The following is a 19,531-nucleotide window of genomic DNA, read 5'->3' as shown; positions in this document are numbered from 1 at the left end:
TTAATAACAAACTGTGTTAGCTGTATGAAAATAGAAACTTTTCAGCAAAAGTCAAACATCAATTCTGAGCAAATTAACATGGATTACACTCTTAACTTTAGTATATGCTAAAATCATAACACTACATATTAAATACAACATATACTAAAATTATACTTTTTTTCCAAGACTCCTTTCTCTCCCTATAACCCACCATCCAGCAAAACAAAATAGCTTGTCTCCATGGCTTCAACATTTAAAAAGATGTGCATATTTCTTACCCCCTCCCCCAGCTATAACTTATAGTGAAAATTGATTAATTTGTTTTCTATCAATAATAACAGATTATGGTATGGGTAGAGATTGTATTGTGGTTACATCTCATAATCAATGTTAATTTTATCAAATAATTTCTTTTGGAGTTGAAAAGAGGGAGAAAGGGGAAAAAAGTGTCTGCTATTTAATTCCTAGTTTAAATTCTAACATGGATTTTCAATTGAGTAATGAGGGAAAAGCCGACTGAAAGAGGAAGGAACTAAGGTGGTCACAGTGGCCGCAAATATGTCCTTTATAGTTGAAGTTCCCATTTAGAAGGCAGGTGGAACCCTCAGCAGGATGGGTTCCTTCCTGAGCGCTGGAATTTAGAAAAGCTACTGAAAAAATTACTGATTTTGACAAATATTTTGTCAAATGTTATATGACCTTGTAACATTTATCTTTACTTCCCAAAGTTTGCAACGTGACTCAAATTTTTGCTTGTACAGGCATAGTGTGGAAGCTTCATTGAACCTTTCCACTGTCCTATGTTTCCCCTTTTCATTTGGTAGCAGATATATAGCCCTTTTCCTAAATGTGCTCTTCTGCTTGACATGAAGCCTTTCTAACTTGCTGATCAGATGCTTCCCTCTTCACTAGGTGATGGCCTTAGGACAGAGACTGCCATTTACTCTACGGCAATGCCAAGTATCAACTGGGATTTCAGCTAACTTAAAAGTTGACATGTGACATTTACTAGAATACAAACTACAACTACAAAGTTAGGTATTAACTTGAAATAACAAATCAACAAAAGTTTACAGTTTACTCATGACAATGTGATATAGTCAATGTAAAGTACCTAATAAATTGCTTAACAAAGTGCAGATAGACAATAATACAATTGTTAGTAGGAGTAGTCAGAACAGCAGATGTGCATGTAAATAAAATCCTATAAGAATAGGGAGAACTGTAACAGGTGTGGTAAACATAGGATTACAGTTGTATGGAGAATAATACAATAATTAATAAATAATAATACAAGAATAAACTCTGTGTTTTGCCTACTCACAACTATAAACCTACTTTTGCCCAACCCTATATTCTCTTTGCCTAGGCAAGTCAGATTTGCATCTTAAATGATGACTGGGGAATTCCTCAAACAGTCCAGAAAGGAAACCTGGACTGAGGAGGCATCATGTACAAAGACATGAAAATAAGAAAGTATATGGTCTTCAGGAGGGTAGCTGTGAGGTATGGAGAGAGAGGAGGTAAAACCTGAAAAAGAGGCAGGGAATAAAGACATTCAAATGGTCAACAGGTACATGACAGGTGCTCATCATCACTAATCATCAGGAAAATGCAAATCAAAAGCACAATGAAATATCACTTCATGTAATATTCAAATAGATATTATCAAAACGACAAAGAGATAACAAATGTTGGTGAGGATGTGGAGAAAAGGGAATTCTTATGCACTGTTGTTAGGAATGTAAATTGGTGCCACCACTATGGAAAACAGTATGGAGTTTCCTCAAAAATTTAAAACTACTGATGAATTTGAGAGAGAAGAGGTGGGGGGCGGGCTAGGAGGTGGGGAGTTATTAACCTGGGAATTGCTATGCATGTATGCATAGTCCAGGGACACAGACAATAGAGTGGTGAGGGCCTGGGAGAGGCAGGTGTGGGATGGAAGGGGTTAATGGGGAAAAAAACAAACAAGCAAAGGGAACATCTGTAATACTTCCAACATTAAAAATATTTTTTTATATATTTTAAACTAGAAGTACTATGATTCAGTGATTCCACTTCTGTGTATATATCCAAAGGAAATGAAAACAGGATCTCTGAGAGAATCTGCACTCCCATCTTCACTGTAGTATCATTCACATTAGATAAGGTACAACAATGACCTAAGTGTCCTTTGCTAGATGAATGGATGAAGAAGATGTGATACACACACATAGAGAAATATTTTTTAGCCATGAGAAAGAAGGGAATCCTGCTGTTGTGACAACATTGATGGACCTTGAGGGTATTATAAGTGAAATAAGTCAGAGAAAGACCAATACTATATGATATCATTTATATGTGAATCTGAAAAAGCAGAACTCATAGAAGCAGAGAATTGTGGTTACCAAGGGCAGGGAGATGAGGGCCTGGGGAGATGTTGATCAAAGGGTACAAACTTCCAGTTATAAAATGTAAAAGTACTGGGGATCTGATGTACAACATGGTAATTATATTTAGCAGTGCTGCATTACATACTTGAATGTTGCTGAGGGAGATGTTCTCATCACAAAAAAGAAATGCTAATTATGTGATGTGATGGATATGTTAACTAATACTATCATGGTTATCACAATACAATATGTAAGTTTATTAAATAAACTCATTGTACATCTTCAACATGTACGTTTTATAGATCAAATTGTGGCCTGGTGCATGAATTTGTGAACATTGAAAGAAAATTAATTAGAAGAAATATTTTAATATCGCTATTCGCCCTTTCTCTATAATAGAAGTGTCAACCAATTCACGATCGACAATGACAGATGGAAACACACGCATGTGATTGGCACCAGCGAGAGCTTTATATGTATCACGCATGAGGGAGTCAACTTAGCCTTTTATAGACATAGAATAAACTTGCTTAATTAGACCTGCTTTCTGATTTAGCTAAACTTTTTCCAGCCCAGTGAAGCACCCCAACTTCTCTTTCAGGTAATTGTCAGCAACACAGCAATAAATATCAACATGAAGCAGATTATTATTGTAGAACACGCAGAGACAACAAAGAGTAAAATATTTAACTGCAGCAGAGTTTGACTATATTCTGTGCAGTGAGAAAACCTGAAGTCATTTTCAAGGTTCACCATTTCTTACTTCTTTTCAGTTGGATCAAGTTTCTAAGCTTTCTAAATCTCCGTTTTCCAGCTAAGAAAATAGGATTCCCCTGAGTCTCCCATCTACCTACTCCAGGACTTCTGTGAGGATCAAATGAGATGAGGCATGGGAAAATGCTTCACAGACATTTGGTTAAAGTGTGAAATGTTTCCACCTTGCTATAAAGCAAGTCATGTTCCTGGGCTGAAGCAACTGCAAGGAGGCTAGTCACTAGGGAGAGGAAGCTGGGTGTTGCTACATGACATCATTACCCAGACAGTCAGACACTTAGCATATTAGCCTTTTATATAGATAGATTATATCTGAGTAAAACTAGAAAAAAAGGAAACATGTCCCACACTCTGAAGGACATTTTGTGCTATAATAAAAGTTCAGATATTTTATTCATAATTTTCCTCTAAGCCAGTGGTTTCAACACTGGATGCACATTTGACTTACCTGTATATATTTATTCAGTAAATACTTAAACACTGATCTCTTTCTAGACTCAGAGTTTATTTTCATATGACTCATCTGCCTAATAGCCTGACTTACTTACCTGTTAGAATAATGATTATAAATATAATTTATATTTATATATTACTTTATACCTTTCAGAATAGTTTTCAAAGGAAAAACAAGTAATTTATTTTGATCTTCATAGCAGCTTTGTGAAATAAGGAAGACATTGCAATTACAAAGACAAAATACAAAGAAGTTAAATTACGCTTTGATTCTATATAGCAAGCAATAATACTAATAATGCCTCTTTTGCCTCATTGTCCATCAGCTATTTAATATAGAATAATAATACAAACAACAGAGAATATTTTACTTTTTGTTAGCAGTTGGTCTGAGATTGTCGTCTTGATCCCCAGTAGAGCAGGTGTAGCAGGCAGCCGATTCATGTACCATTCTCACATCAATGTTTCTCTCTCTGTCCCTCTCCCTTCCTCATTCTCTAAAAAATCATTAAAAAGTATATTTTTAAAAAGTAAATTTGATTGATTAGTTGATGGATTGATCAGACAATGAGAACTGGCTTTGCCAAGTAGGTTAAATGGTGAACATTTTCCAAAAATTAAATGAAATGAATCTTTAGCTGCAAGTTTTGACTAAAATATATTCAAAGCATGTGATAAGATGAAAGCATTTTATTTAAAAACTTCATATTGGCAAATGTATATTGAAATTAATAATATTTGTATTTTTCCAACCTTTTTTGAGTGTATCAGGACTCAAAGTGCTTCAAAGTAAAAGAGTAGGAGGAAAAATTAGTAGCTGTTTGATAGCAATTGGTAAAGTCTTCTTGGCATACTTCCCAGCAACTGAGGCAATGAATGTCTAATGCCTGGGTGACAAAGCTTTCTCAAGGCAGGTTGTTTAGAATTCTTTGCTTTCTATAAAATATGAACGAGCATCTAGTTAAGTTTTTAGCTGATAGAGTACTAGAAATAATTTTTGCTGATAGTTCTCTTTGATATTTTGGCATTTGACTCAGAAGAATAGCGATAATTGAGTGGTAATGCTGTAACAAAATTTCTCCCATTTCCAGTCACCCAAGTGTGTGGACAAGGTTTTTTTCAGTGTATGTCTATAAGTGAGGAAAGGAATAGAATGGATGCTCAACTCTGTTTCATTCTGGCAGGAATATTCACCTATAAATAAACAAATCTACTAAAAATGAAATTAGGCCCATCCACTTCATTAAAAATTGCACTTCCAATGAAATTTATTGTGTATAATTTTTATCCATATTATAAGAATTGTGTCTGCTATTATCATTTGTTTATTGATATTGATATGTGTAATGATAACCAAATTGTAATTACAATTTTAACTGTAGATCCTTACACCAAAAAGATAAGATTTTAATTTATATACAGAGAAGTGATCTAGGGAAATTAATATAAAACCTTCAAGAATAAACATATATGTATCAGGATAAAATTTAGTTGGGAAATAAACATACATTTGAGGAGAAAAAGGAAAGCTGTAAAATTGTTAAAGACAATCTCATTTATTTTTGTTTTTTAAGGTAGATTATGGTAGATTAAGATCTTGACAGTATTTAGGGATTTTGTTTTGTAAATGTTAATATTCAAAACAACTCAGAAATTTCATATTTTTACTGTTAAATCTATAATAATAAAAGTATGATATGCTAATTAGACTGGACATCCTTCCAATGACCTTCCAGACAAAGCCAGAGCTGTGAGGGAAGCCCAGATCCCAGGTGCCTGCAGGCAGCTGGAGGGAAGCCCAGGGCCTAGGTCCTGGGTGCCAGAGGGAAGCTGGTGCCCACAGCCGGGGGAAGGAAGGCCTACTCTTGGCACGAATTTCGTGCATCAGGCCTCTAGTATGTTATGAAAAAGCTTTATATATCAACTTAAAAATAGATTTCCATAATTATTTCAGGTATCAGGAGCATACAAAAATGAAAAGTTAAGTGCTATAAAGGGAAAGAGACAGTTTAAAACTTTGAATCATCTTCTTTTGCCCATTTAGTGAGGTTCTCCAGCCACAGTCTTATGAAAGCATCTGCAGCACACCTCTGCTCTGATAATGTGCAATAAAAATGTACCTGGGTAGCCATATCCCAGCACAGTTTTGGAGGTAGTGAAGTTGGACCCAAAACAATATGGGTTTTAATGTAATTTTGTTACATTAAGATACAGCTATTTTTAATATTGTAGAAGCTTAATCCCCAAATGTTCACTGCTTAAGACTAGCACACATTGAGTTCTTATGAAGATACTTCCCTCCTCATTTTCTTTTCCTTGGGAATCCAATGAACATGATTGATATAAAGTTTAATGGAGAGCTGGCCATGGTCCAGTTATACACTAACCATGGGAAACCTAGGACGTGACACTGTGCTGACTCCACAGAAAATCCCTTTGCTCCCATTAAGAATAGTTGATTCAGGATTTAAAGATGAGCAGCTAAATTTTATCCAGATGTAGTAAGAAAGAGCATTTTTATGAATACAGATGCAACTAGAAGTGGTCACCTATAAAGATTTTAAAGACTACATCAAGGTTCAGCCTTGACTAAGACAGATTAATGAACCAAAAAGACTGTAATGATCTGTATTCTTAAAAAATAATAGCCAATAGTTAAAGGTCTTACACTGGGTTTATCCTAAATGCTTACCAAACACTGTTTTGAAAGCTTTGCTCACATTACTTGAAGTAATACTTATAACAAACCCATGAGCTAAACAAATATCACCCCCATTTTATAGATAGGATACAGAGAGGTTAAGTAAACTTGCAAAGTTCACACAGATCTGGAGTTTGAACTTGGTCTCTGTGGTTCTAGAACTCTGCACTTAACCCTTCTATTACACCTGACTTTATGGGAAATGCTGCCATAAACAAAAAATTACAGTTCTCAGAGGTGGGTTTTTTAAAAATGTGGCAGGGGCAGATGGAGGAGGAGGTTTGGGATGTTTGGCCCTCTGCCTAGAATTAAACATTTCATTAATTTCTTTGCTCTGTCTTGTTTCTAAGCAAATTGCTATGCACACTTATTTTATTATCATTATTTCTATCTGACATGCTGTTCAGGAATGTCACAATTTAAAATATCTTAATGACAACCCAAAGAAAGGGACTTAAAAGTAATGTTCAGTGAAAAAAACAGATGGCTGCCAAACGCAAATTCTGAATTCCTATAATTTTTTTTTTTTAATGGGGAGTAGATGTGGTTGGTAAAAGGTTATGCTAATAAGCAAAATGTTCATGTATTGTTATGAACTTATTCTTTTAAATAATTTCTGAGATCTGTAAAGTTATTAAAATATTAACCAAAGTAGATTCTGGCAAAGTCAAGTCTAAGCCTTCCTGAAGCAAATTCCTTTATTCAAAAAGCAGATCCTTGAGACTCAGTTAAAAAGTCAAGCAGAAGATTAAATGTCACCAATAGGCTGGAACAACCTCTCTTCAGTTATGGGATGTGCCATTAACTCATATCTGAAAATACCAAGGTGCTTATATAAACCTGCACTCTACACTGAAGCTATTTTTAAATCCCAGAAACTTCCTGAGGAAAACTCAGTGAATACGGCCAGGAAACTTGAACCCAGGATCCTGACTCATGAGCCCCTTTTTGGGTCACAGTATCCTCAGTACAGCCATCCCCTCCCCCAATCCTGTGGCCCGCTGGCTGGAGTTTCAGCTTCATGCAAGTTCATGCCCTAGTTCAAGAGCCCTGCTGTCCTCTTCCTCACCTTCTTCTGGATGACAACTGTTTCCTTCTGTTTGGCTGTGGAAATAGTGATTTTGGATTAAAAAAAAAAAGATAAGTCATCTACAAAAGCCCCTACACAATTCTACAAAAAGGATTTATTCCTATTCCTGGTGGCCTTGTTGGTGTTATCCTCCTAATCCAGCTGTGGTGATGTATTGCGCTGGCTGCCTGCCACACACAAAATTCTACCTTGGGACATCCTGCTGGAGGCAAAAGGCCAATCTGGCCTGTTGCTCAGCAGCTGGGCTGACAAGCCAATGCCCTGAGGACAGCGACAATAGTATATGTGGATATATTTAGAAATACACACGTACTCTGTGTGTGTCATGTGTATAACACACACCTATAATGCTCCATATATGCTGTGAACTTGATCTTTGTTGTGTGTATATGTATATACATATACATGTACTCAAATTCCAGATGTGCTATTGACTTCCTATTTCTAGTCTAAGATGACATTCACATGCCTCCAACCTTACTTACTGTCCCTCTCAGTCTAGAAGGATGTTGCTCACTTCTCGATGTCCTCTCCGGGCACAACTCTATCCTTCTGTGTTGTGTTGACAGGCTTTAAGTTTGGGAATCCTTAAAGCGCTAACACACCTTCTGCTGTGCAAGTGGCAAGCATAACGTTAAACATTATGCTTTGCATTTCTGGGTTACCCATTCACACATCATTCTATTTTTATAAGCAAGGAAAGGAAATACCAATCTAAATAGGTATCAACATAAACGTTAAACTTGCAGACCTGAAGGTTTAACGTGGATTTCCCTCTGCTCTATAAATCACTGTCCTGGATTCCACTAAATCTAACTAAGCAAGCTATATCAATATTTTGTCTGACAACACAGATGCAGTTTGGAAACAAGTGAAGGAAAAGGAAGGTTACGAGTCCTGGAGATTCTTGAATATTTCTCTAACTCTCCTATGCAATTGGAAAATGCAAACTTGGATGGATTTTAACAGATTAAAAAGAGAATTGCAGTCAAGCCCGGATTTCCTCTAGAATAATTTTTATTCAAAAAGTGTCTGGGAAAACTTCATTGAGGCAGAAATGTGTAGTTTAAATGGAAGAAAAATAGTGGGAAGCAAATGTTAGGGCCAGAAAAATGAAAAATATCTAAATTAGATCTTTTTTTACTAATTTTATTAGGGTGACATTGGTTAACAAAATTATATAGGTTTCAGGTATACATTTCTATAATACATCATCTATATATTCATTACCCTAAGTCAAGTCTCCTTCAGTCACTATTTATTCCCCCTTACTCTCTTCTACCTCCCCACACCCCAACCCCTTATCCTCTGGTAATCACCTTACTGTTGTCTGTGTCTATGAGGGTTGTTTTTTGATTTGCTTAATCCAGCGGTTCTCAACCTATGGGTTGTGACCCCTTTGGTGGTCGAACGACCTTTTCACAGGGGTCTCCTAAGACCATCCTGCATATCAGATATTTACATTATGATTCATAACAGTAGCAACATTACAGTTATGAAGTAGCAACGAAAATAATTTTATGGTTGGGTCACAACATGAGGAACTGTATTTAAAGGGCCAGAAGGTTGAGAACCACTGGCTTAATCCCTTCACCTTTTTCACCTAGCCCCCAACCCCTCCCCCTCTGACAGCTGTCAGTCTGTTCTCTGTATCTGAGTCTGTCTCTATTTTGCTTGTTAGTTTATTTTGTGCATTACATTCCACATACAAGTGAAATCATATGATACTTTTCTTTCTCTGACTGGCTTATTTTACTTAGCATAATGCTCTCCAGGTCCTTCCACACTGTTGCAAAAGGTAATGTTTCTTTCTTTTTTAAATGCCTGAGTAGTATTCTGTTGTGTAAATGTACCACAGCTTCCTTATCCACTCATCTACTGATGGGCACTTGGGCTACTTCTAAATCTTGGCTATTGTAAACAATGCTGCAATGGACATAGGGATGCATATATTCTTTTGAATTAGTGTTTTGTGTTTCTTCAGATATCTTCCCAGAAGTGGAATAGCTGGGTCATAAGGCAGTTCTATTTTTAATTTTTTGCTGTAACTCCATACTGCTTTCCACAGTGGCTGTACCAATCTGCATTGCCATAGTGCACAAGGGTTTAAAATATATCTTTCTTGATAAAAAGATTATTTAAATCTCTAAATATATACAATACTGTAATATTTTAAATATCAAAATATCAAAGTAAGTCAACAAATAACTTTCAACATATTATGTGGTTTAAAAAAACCCTGTATAGTTCAATATGTAGTGTTCCTATTAATTATTTTATTGCTTTGAATTTAGCAACTCTTTCTATTTGAGACTGTAATATGATAATGAATCATTTCATTCTGGATTTTTCATTTAAAGATAATTTATAACAGATATTTGGCTTTACTAATACACATATTTGAACCTCATCCTTGTGCCCTATTTTTTATTTCTGTGACAAGGTAAAGCACATTATTATGAATGGAGATTCATTCAAATAGCATTTAAGATCACCATGAACAGATAGTCCTCAGTTTGGGACAGAGTCAGAATAAGATGTTTTAGTGAGAAAAACATAAAAGCATTTTGAGGAATTGACCAATGAAACGTGAACATAGAAATAAGTACCCAGTTGTGAGTACAGTAGAAACATAAAATACAGAATGATCAAAAAAAGTGAGTCAGGGAAATTTGGAGGAAGGAAGATTTTGATTTGGACATTATAGTCTAGTGGTCTCTATTCTTTGCTATGGCAGGTATCTGTAAAATGAGAAGTTTCTCATTTAATCATATACAATAAACTAAAATTTCCTTGTCCAATATACCAATCCATGTGTTGTCCCCTGAAAGGCACTTCTGACCCTCCAATAGAGGAAATCACCCCCCACCAGTGCTACTGCGTTGCTTTATGCATTCATCCACTGTTGTATGTAACACCCTTAGTTGTAATTTTGCTGCTTACATGTTGATTTCATTTATTTGACTGTGAACACCTTGAGGGCAGAAATGATCTGAGACCTAGTGCTGTGTCTTACTCAAAATACATGTTTTATGACTTGATGGATCTTTAAATGGTTGATAAATAAGTAATGGTATTAAGCTGAATGCTTGGCATGAAAAGTGAAAATACTGCACTGAGAGTTCATATCAGCTCTTTCACCTTGGCTTCATCTAATTATCTTTCTCCTGAAGTAGGGTTAGAAATAGTGAAATGGAATAATGTTTCCTTTAAAAGTTCCTTTTAAATAGGGTTAGAAGTTAGGATCCTGAATATTTCCAAATACCTTTCTTTTTAAGTATTACTACACTAGAGGCCTGATGCACGAAGATTCGTGCAAGAATAGGCCTTCCTTCCCCTGGCTACTGGCACTAGCTTCCCTCTGGCACCCGGGGCCCGGACCTTCACTCTGGCTGCCACCTCCCACCTTTGCTCCAGGCTGGACCCACCTCCCGCCTTCACTCTGAGCCAGAGCTGCTTCCTGTCCACTCTGGCCGGCTCCATGGCCGCTGCCCAGAGGCTGGCCCTCGGCGGCCAGCCGGGGCTTGCGGAAGCCAAGCATCCCGCCCGAAGGAAGCCAAGCACCTCACCTGCTCCGGCCGGCTCTGTGGCTTCGGCCAGCACCACCATCTTTGTGGCTATGGCCCCGCCATCTTTGTCACAGAGTGATGGTTAATTTGCATATTACCCTTTTATTAGTATAGATTATAAAGTAATGAAATGGACTTATATTGTTCTTTGTAAATTAAATCCCTACATGAGAGGAATAACCAGGGAATATTAACGGACAGATGAGAGCTCCTTTTGATTGGCTGAATAATCTTAGACAAAGTATACTGGTTCTATGAAATCCAAGCTATATGAGTAATATTTAGAATATATAATATCTATGTTTCCCAATCCCATATTAATAAAAATCTCACATTGATATTTCCTACCCCATAGTTTATTTATTCACTGTAGCCAAAAATTTTATTTCTAAACAAAACTTATTTATTTTTTACCAATTTTGGGGCAACTTTTGAAGTGGTACAAAGAGCACTGTTGCATAAAAGAACCTGATTTTTGCCTGATTTTTAGACCTGTTAAGTAATTAAAATTTATTAGAGTATTTGCAATATCCATATAGATAAGATCATACCTTTATTTAAAATATACTGTTTGTTTATAAAATACTGCTTTCCAGTTCTCTTCCATATTCACTGCAAATGGAAAAAAAATTTCAAAATTTTACTTGTAGCATCCTGGAATTTTATTATTATTTTAATCAGAATAAATAGTTCATTGCTATTTATCAAAGAAATGTATCACCAAAAGTACTACAATAGTTAGCTGAAATATTAATTAGAACCTAAACCTTTCTTCTAACAAAATATCTTATTATAGATCACTTGACCTTCAACTGTGATCTTAAAGCTATAAAGAAATCTGAGAATTTGGGAGGATTGTTTTTTAAAAGGTGGGGGTGATCCGAACTTTATTAGGTCTCAACATGCTTGCCAGCTAGGCTTCTTCCTTGCTCTATAACTTATTCAGGGTTCCACTACTTCCCTCAAACTTAATAGCCTCTCTTCTAAAAGAATATATTCAACTTCTAATTCTGCCAAGTGTATGGGCTTCATACTCCCTTTACTTCTTATCTTGATGTAAAAAGATTTCATTTTCATACTCAAAGCAGAAATGGCTACCGACATTATAGATCCCATGCCAAACATCACCCCAGTCCTTAACTCCCTCAGACTTCTGAGTCCAGATAGAGCATTTTGTCATCAGCCTCAACTTCCCCACCAGTATATTGATGTTTTGATTTCTTTTTAACTTTAAAAGTCCTCCACCTACTTCATCCCCTCTCCACTTACCTTCACAGCTTTGGTATTTAAAAGAATATTGTCATCCTGGCCAGTGTGGCTCAGTTGGTTGAGTATTGCTCCATGCACTAAAAGGTTGCTTGTTCAGTTCCTGGTCAGAGCACATACCCTGGTTGTAGGTTCAGTCCCTGGTATAGAAAGCAACTGGTTGATATTTCTCTCTCCCTCTTCCTTCCTCTTTCTCTAAAATCAATAAAAACATATTTTAAATAAATAAATAAATAAAAGAATAGTGCCTACTACTTCACATACCTTAGCATTTTTTTATTCCTGAGACACATCACAATATAGTTTTAGATACTACTAATCCCCCCCCCCCCCCAAAAAAAATAATAACCGGACCACCTTGGTAAGTTCTGTGGATGCTTTTCAATGGTTGCCCAATGAAAGTATGATTAAATCAGAGGAATCACTTGGTTCTTGGAGATCATGCTTACTTTGGTCTCCATGACCAGTGTTGTCACTTTTCTCCAGTTTTCCTCTGACTTCTGCTACTCCATTTCAATATGTCTTATGATGTCCTCTGCTCATCCTTATATGCTCCTCAGTCTCTCTATTTCTTCTTGTCTTTTCACTCTTTAAGTCACTCTTCAGTGAACCCATCTACTTCTGTGGTTTCATGAACTGATTGATTTCACAGACATACAAGATGGGGCAAAAGTAGGTTTATAGTTGTGAGTATGCAAGACAGAGTTTATTTATATATTATTTATTGATTATTGTATTATTTTCCATACAAACAACTGTAAACCCACTTCTGACCCGCCCTACATTTATTGAGCATTCTCTATGTGTCAGTGAGCTCCAAATATGCATCCTTCATCAGAACCTCTTTTCTGATCTACAAATTCATATTTATATCATATTCATCCTATTTCATAACACCATAAAAAGGGCCCTTAGATAAACATAGAGATAGAATAAAGAATCAATGATTGACTATTAAAAAAATTAGCGAATTTTCCCTGAATCTTACCAGGAATTGAAAAATACTAAATCACAAGAAAAGCCATACTTCTGATAGAGAAAGGGTTAAAGTATGTAAATAAATGTTTAGTCATGATTAAATAAGCCCTCAAATGAATACATGAGGTGCATATTCCACAGACTTGCATTTAAACATATGTCAAATCCCAGTTCCACCTCTTGCCAGTTAGGTGACTATAGATGAAGTCCTTCATTTATTCATTCAATATTTGTTGAATTCTTTATTATGCGCCTAGCATTGTATCAGTGCTGGAGGATACATTATTGAACAACATAGACAAAATTTCTGACATCGTTCTCAATCTTAGTTTGCTTATCTGTAAAAAATACATAATTATATCTACCTCACAGAGTTTTGTGAATATAAAATGAGAAGTTATATGTAGAGTTCACCTAACACAGTGCTGGCAATCAAGCAGGGTTTCAGTAAATGTCATCTGTGAGTATTATAAAATGTCACCTCTGTAATGCTGACACTTGGGACTTTAGATGACAAAAATGAATCCTGACTACACCAGGTCCTTAGGAGGTTCAGATTGGAGTAAAACTTATCAGGATTTGGGGGAACTCTGGTTAATTGGACAAACTAAGGTGAAGTGGAAAGTTATTTAAGAATTTTTAGGTTTCTCTTTATCTTCTCTTTCTGGTCTAGAATGTTAAATAATAGTAATAATAATGATGATAGAAATAATACCCTCTACGTATTGTGCACATCCCATGTGTTTTACCTCTAGTTTAGAGTGTCTCTAACACAGTGGTTCTCAACCTTGGCTGCACATTACAATCACCTGGGAATCTTTTTAAAATCCTGATTTCTGGGCCTCATCCTCTGGAAATTCTGTTTCTTTGTTACTAATGTTGTGGCCTCACCCCATAACAAAGAAACAGAATTTCCGGAGGATGAGGCCCAGAAATCAGGATTTTAAAAAGATTCCCAGGTGATTCTAATGTGCAGCCAAGGTTGAGAACCACTGCTCTAACACATGATAGAGCAGTGATGGCGAACCTTTTGAGCTCGCCATGTCAGCATTTTGAAAAACCCTAACTTAACTCTGGTGCCGTGTCACATATAGAAATTTTTTGATATTTGCAACCATAGTAAAACAAAGATTTATATTTTTGATATTTATTTTATATATTTAAATGCCATTTAACAAAGAAAAATCAACCAAAAAAATGAGTTCGCGTGTCATCTCTGACATGCCTGTCATAGGTTCACCATCACTGTGATAGAGCCTACAAAGAGGTAGTACTCTTACTCATTATTAGTATTTTATAAAAGAAAATTACATGTGAAGAGCTTGATCAATGAATCAGTGTCGCATGGAATAGATACAGGGGTGAGATTTTGGCCTGGCTGTCTGAGAGCCTGTGCTTTTCCCACTCTATATCACATTGCCGCTGTGACAATTATGCTTCTCTCACACATTATTACTCTGGTTTAAGGACCCAATTCTGATACACTTGGTTGCTGACTGTTTTCAGCTGAGTGTGTGCTGATTGGTGGACTACAGCCAGGAGGTTAAGGTTCAGGCAGGTCAAGGTCTATTGGAGTCTCTGTCCTCCAGTCTTATCTGTTTCTAAACCCTCCTGATAATCCTGGACTAGATTGTTCCATTGCTTTAAAGGTTCTCTTATAGACTTCTGAATCTTAAGCCCTAGTGGCTCTGATTAACGAGGCCAAGCATGTCAAACTCGCGGCCCTCGGGCCACATGCAGCCCACAATGAATATTTTTGCAGCCCAGCCAATATAACAGTATATAAGAAATGTTTTAATAAAAATTTTGTAACTTAATTTTTACAATATCCTGTTATACATAATTATTACTAATGAACTACAATGTTCGCTAATGACTGATTACTATAATCATGTTGCATTCATTTCCTTTAACACGCCTTACGCGCAGGCTCACCATTTCTCTCCACTAATACCAGCAGCGAATATTTTAGCAGCCGATTGCCATGTCATTAGTCTTGTGCTGACTTGTTTGGTGCGCGTAACAGGAAATCTTTCACTTTCGGAGAACAAGAAAAATAGGTTTATTTGCGTTACGCTTATTAATTTGTGCAGTTATTCAGGGTCTGGTAAGTTAATGTTCAACAAAAATATTAATTTTTACTAACATGTTCTATTATTTTATGTTAATGATTTCTCATTTATTTCAGCCCTTTATATTCAGCATATCTCTATCCAAATACACCTTCTTTTCTATGAAAATTGAAGCTTTTGAGTGTTTTTTTGTGGCCCACATAAACTTAAATCTTATTTATTTGGCCCGTGTTAGCCTTTAAGTTTGACATGCTTAAACTAGGCCAGAGAAATTCAAGGAAAGGAGCCCATTATCTTTTTCCCTGTGGCCAGTTCCAGCCTTTCAATGACAGAAAGCACCATCCTACAGACAGTGGTTCAGGATTATAAGGCAAGTCTCTGTACTGGAACAGGGCTGGCACCAGAGCCTGGGCCCCAGCTCCAGGTGGGGTTTTAAGACCCTGCTTCCTTCAAACTCTCCAGGGCATGTTTCTCCGGAGACCCCACTCACTGAACCTTTGTTTTCCCTGATCTTTGACTCCACTAGGCCTTGACCTATCTGAACCATGGTGTCCTGAACTTACTTCCTGACTATCATGCGCCAACATACATACAGCTTAAGCCTTTCACTCCTAATCCATCACTCATTGACCACATAGGTCACAAATTTGACAGTTGAAATATCTCATTCAGAGTCCCAACTCTTTCATGGTTAATAAATTTTTGTTATTTTGACAAACTTTTCAAGAAAATTAGAATTAAAATAAATATAAAACTGTATATGGTAACTCAAACACCTATGTATTTATAAAGACCAAATTCACACATACTTGTAGCAGATACTATCTGCTTGCAATTTACTACAAGATTCTCATAGACATTACCCATGCTAAGCATATAAGGATATTTATTTATGAAGTGTTCCATTAATAGTCCCCTTTCTGCAAATTTAATTAGTGGCTTGAAAAGTTATTTTAAACACATATTTTATAATATAGCACTTCCTGCTACATATGATTTTAAAACTTGTCTTGTTATCTAAAATATTTTTAAAAGCTTATAAGAAGAGAGAAGCTAAATCCTAAGCACTATGAGTGTGTAGTTAAGCTGCCTTCTGAGAAATCCCTGTAGGTTATAGAAATTTGATGGTAAATGGTAGAAGATTTTTTTTTTTAATCCTCATTAACAACTACCATGTACAAGACTTTTCATAACTTAATTTGTAAGAGTAAAACATAGAAAAGAATCCAAATGTCCAACACTTGGGACATTTTATGTTTTCAAAGGAAATGTAATATCAATTATTTCTATTTTCTTTCTTTTTTTTCATTTTCTAAATTCTCTGCAGAAGAGCAGGCAGAACACTGTGGGTAGATATTGAACCACAGTACTAACAACGAGTCTTGTTTGATCGCGAGGTTTTCAGTTTGAGTGTAAGGGGTAGAAGAAGGCCTGTAGCTATGATCTTTTGTAGGAAATCAAAAGAAAAACAAGATCTATTTAGATCAAACAAAGACTAGGTGTTTGTTTAAAAGCATCTCCATTTGTACAGCAGATGTTCCATATAAAACTTCTCTACATACATATTTCAGCTCCAGCTAACAGATATCTGGAATTTAGCCTGAAGTCAGTCAAGACCTAAAGGAATGGCCTGAGATAGTCTCCGTTGAGTGGCAAAGTAGGCAAATCAGACGAGACTTTAAAAGAAGCAGAACAAGAGAGGCACGGAAGAAGAGAACAGGATGAGTTATGGAAGAGTGGAGGAAAAAAATAACCAGATGGTGTGGAGCTTGGCAGAACTCACTTGTTTTAAGTACAATTATAACCTGAACTTTCACAGGCTTTGGTGGGCTCCACCCATATTGGCAGTGCAAGGTTCCCTTGCATTTGTGAAAGGTTCCTCCCTATTGCTTTCAGAATGAGTCTGGTATTAAATAGCAATAACATTGTAAACATCAACTACAGGTAAACTCTAAATTTTATAAGTAATGTGCTTCACTGAATAATTCATATTTATTAAGAAGCCTACACCTTAAAAAAATAAAAAAAGTAACTGGAAAGAAAAAAATAAAGTAGAACATTTATTAAATTCATTTATATTTATTTTATAGAGGTTCTAAATCATCTCTAACCCTCTTTACTTTGAAGCAGTTATGACACTGAACAACATTCTATATAGCAGCCCAGTGGAATAAAATTCTAGGACTCAAATCTTAGCAACTGTGTGTCTTAAATGCCTAGTGCCTAGAGCGTAATGTACATACATCTGTTTTATACACATGTAAAACATTAGCACATTTCCAGCACATATTTTCATCTGGAAACTCGATAGGCTTCAAGAAGAATCTGGGTGTATAGGACAAAGACAGAATGGGTGGAGGAAGGGAGCAAAGGAGAGAAAGTTGAGAGGTAAGAATGAACGTATTTTTTTCCTGGAAATTTTCATGTGGAAGGTATAATGTTATTTCCCTGCTGAGATCTTGTCATCCTTTCTTTTTACTTCATAAACTCTCCAGTCTATTCTAGTTGAGTTTTCCTTTGAAGGCCACCCAGAAGCTGTGACCTGGCTGGCAATGGAGAGAACAGCTGATTTAAAGACTGTCTCAGAGACCCCTGAAACAACATGGTTTATACGGCAGCATTAGGGGCCCAGGTCGTATACATGGTAAAGATTACCACACACAGGAAGGAGTGTAAATAAGCTTTCAGACCTACATTTTCCTTTCAGCTCACCTTCTCTCTTTACATTTGTATTAATGAGATGCTGTTCCTAACAGAGAGAAATGTTTTGAATGGCCTGGTATACGTCAATATGTTCGTTGATTTATTTTTGTAGAGATGATGACAGAGAGTATTGAGTAATGCTTCAAAGCAGAGGCCTCCAGAGCCAGATGACCTGGGTTCAAATTCTGCCTTGGCCACTTCTTAGCTGTGCTTGGACAAAAAAAAAATAGCCTCTCCATGCCTCAGTTTTCTTACAAAAATGCGAATTATAAAGATAGTACATATTTTACAGGGGTGTTGTATAATGAGCTATTAAATGTAAATATATTAGAACAGTGAATGATACATAGAGATCCTCAATAAACACTGACTATTATCATCATGTTACTGTGTTTTCCATCCTCTCCCCTGTTCATTTACTAAGCTCTCACTCATGAGGGTTAGAAATTCAATCTGTGGCCACAAGAGGTTTACCTTTTTAGAAAGCAGCTTTCAATGAGCACTCTGCCTTTGTGATTGATCTGAGCTCCAGATAACCTGAGAATAAATAGATCTTTGACATTCTCATCTGTTTTGCTTTGCTTAAAGATAATTGGGTAGAAATCTTTGAGGAAGGAAAAAAAAAAATTAGCAACTGATCAGGTCAGGAAGTCCTAAGGAAGTGAGACATTTGCGGTGCATATGGCTTCAGAGGAAGCTGGTAGTCATTTTGGAGCCAAGCCCAATTTTTCCAGAAGGCACCAGGTCTCCGGGAAGTCAGTGCTGCCACCAGCAATGGCCTGCCCCACTGGGCAGCCTCCTTACTGGTGCTCACACTGATAAGGCCATAACCATTCCTGTTGGCAATCTACACATTTTGGTTAAGAAAAGTGGTTTCTAAATGTATCTGCTTTGGAATATCTAAAACCTTTTAGTTTTTTAGGTCATAGCATCATTGTTTTAATTACCTTAGAATTGAATTTTAGCATCTTGTCTGAGAACAACCTCAAGATAAAATGACCTGTGCCAGAATCTCAGGGCACAGTATACTATTTCTAGCACGTTGGGTAATATAAAGGAATGGTGAAGAGATGGAAGCTAACATTTACTAAAGGGTGACTATCTTTTCCATTTAATCTTCATAATAACTTGATGAGGGAATTGAAGATCAGAGAGATTAACTGACTTGCCTAAGGTTCTCCAGCTGATAAGCGGTCAAGCAGTTCAGGTCTTCACAGTCTCTTTTTATCTCAACTTTCCCACCACCTTCCAAGCCATCATGGAGTTATGCATCCCTATTTTTGAAAGTCACAAGTGTAGCCAGATTTTACCACTACTACCACCACCACCACCACCACTACTGTTACTACAACTACTATTCTAGTCCAAGCCTCCAACATCTCTTGATTGAATCACTGCTGTAAGAGATGCTTGGCTGTTCTCTCTGCCTCAATCACTCACCCCACAGTTTAATAATCACAGAGTGCCAAAGTGTTATAAAGGCTGAATTTCTGATATTAGAATAAGACAGGGGACAGGGCTGATAGATGTGAACCAGGTGGGATAAAAGGGAAAAGAGAAATTATTTT

This window comes from Myotis yumanensis, unplaced genomic scaffold, assembly GCF_028538775.1.
Source record: "Myotis yumanensis isolate MYYU_CA2020_CCGP unplaced genomic scaffold, mMyoYum1.0.hap1 SCAF_1, whole genome shotgun sequence".
NCBI classification, from domain to species: Eukaryota; Metazoa; Chordata; class Mammalia; order Chiroptera; family Vespertilionidae; genus Myotis; species Myotis yumanensis.
The sequence above is the reverse complement of the archived record's forward strand: the minus strand, read 5'-3'. Positions refer to the sequence as shown.